The sequence below is a fragment of the Physeter macrocephalus genome, chromosome 5, assembly GCF_002837175.3.
Source record: "Physeter macrocephalus isolate SW-GA chromosome 5, ASM283717v5, whole genome shotgun sequence".
NCBI classification, from domain to species: Eukaryota; Metazoa; Chordata; class Mammalia; order Artiodactyla; family Physeteridae; genus Physeter; species Physeter macrocephalus.
This window is the reverse complement of record NC_041218.1, coordinates 50,420,677-50,422,608: the sequence shown is the minus strand read 5'-3', so window position 1 is coordinate 50,422,608 and position 1,932 is coordinate 50,420,677. Positions and strand designations below refer to the sequence as shown.

General features: G+C 37.9%; 1 non-coding gene across 1 annotated transcript; it reads right to left on the bottom strand.

Moving 5' to 3' along the window:
- Positions 1-1,114: 1,114 nt before the first annotated feature.
- TRNAK-UUU (transfer RNA lysine (anticodon UUU)) lies at positions 1,115-1,187 on the bottom strand. Its single transcript has one exon. It is a non-coding gene; the product is annotated as a tRNA-Lys (tRNA).
- Positions 1,188-1,932: the final 745 nt, after the last annotated feature.

Genomic DNA, 1,932 nt, shown 5'->3' with positions numbered 1-1,932 from the left:
AAGCCAAGAAGGCAAATCACTGAAAAAACATATACAGCAAAAAGACTGCACATTTGATGGTGTGATCTTGATTAATCCTAAGATCGCTAAAGCTTTCATGTTTGGGGCTCCTGGGATGTATGATCCAAGTTTCTACTGCTATTGGAGAATCCAATTCATAATATTTGTAGAGAATGAGCTGTTTTTTAAACATTACTTTTAGTTCCAGCAGGCATCTCTGTGTTTTCCTTTAATGGAAGGCATGCTGGGGTGATATTTATAACTCTTTCCTTATGCATGTTTATTGCTTTGTTAGAAACTGAGACCTATATTTTTCTGGGTTCTGCAGTATCCCAGGATTAGGGCAGATCTTGCCCCTTATTCTGCAGTACTCTCTTTCAAGGACCCAGTAACTCTCTGCAACTGGTTCCAGCTTGTAATACGTCTGGAAATTTTTCAGGCTTTCAGGATCCACTAATTTTCTCCCAAATCATTAATTTTTACATGTTTCTATATTGTCAAGGACATGAGGTTATTACTAAGGTCAGTAGTGATAAGCAGTTAGAAATATAAGGGGGAGGGGGTTGGGAGACAGGGGTAGAACAGTATCAAGAACATTCACCCATATAAATTGCTGAGTAAGAAATTTTTTCTGCAATTCTAAAAACTCAGTCTTTTAATTAAAGGCATACCAGTGAGTGTGGCAAACAGTATGGGGGATGTATTCAAACAGATTGCTATCCCTAGTCATACATTTCACCTTCTTCAACCTCATCATGCGTGTATAGGGCCTTTATATAACTTGAAGCACTTTAGATCCCATTCTAAATTTAAGCTATAAATTTCTAGAATAAACTAAGAAGAAAAGGGTTGAGAAAGAACGCACCCAGGAAGTAAAATACATGAATATCTGGCTTCATATTGAATCCCTGAGTACTAGGAATGTGAAACTTTGAGACTTGGTAAATGGGATATGTACTATATGCAGCCAATTTTTAATGCTTTGTGGATGAGGAAACTAAGGCACAGAGAAGGTAAATGACTTGACAAAGACCATAGCTAGTATATAGCAAAGTAGACCATAAAGAAGTGATCTTCTTTTTTTTGCCTTACCACGCAGCTTGCAGGACCTCAGTTCCCCAACCAGGGATTGAACCCAGGACCTCAGCGGTAAAAGCGCGGAGTCCTAACCACTAGACCGCCGGGGAATTCCCTAGAAGTGATCTTGTAAACTGAGTGCTTTGTATTTTCACTGTAACATATTTGTCCTTAAAAAATTGTGTATTCAGTATAGGGTATATAAACATGTCACACATGTAACAAGTTATCTGCAGATATATCAATTAAACTTTCATGTCATTCTCTCTAGTATAAGAAAATATCAGGTTTACTATAAGTATCAAAAAACATAGACATCTCAGGAAAAACTAAAGTTATAATTAAAGTTATAAGTGAGAAACATCATCTGAACCCGATTAATGTATAATAAAAATTCATCTTAGCCACACTGACTCAACTGAGAAAAGAATTCCAATCCAGAATCAAAATAGAAGGATAGTCATGTTGAAAGCATTTTCCCTATATACCCTGAGAAAACCATAACTGAAAAAGAGTTATGCGGCTTCCCTGGTGGCGCAGTGGTTGAGGGTCCGCCTGCCGATGCAGGGAACGCGGGTTCGTGCCCTGGTCCGGGAAGATCCCACATGCCGTGGAGCGGCTGGGCGAATGGATAAAGAAGATGTGGCACATATATACAATGGAATATTACTCAGACATAAAAAGAAACTAAACTGAGTTATTTGTAGTGAGGTGGATGGACCTAGAGTCTGTCATACATAGTGAAGTAAGTCAGAAAGAGGAAAACAAATACCATATGCTAACACATATATATGGAATGTAAAAATTTAAAAAAAAATGGTCATGAAAAACCTAGGGGCAAGACAGCAATAAAGA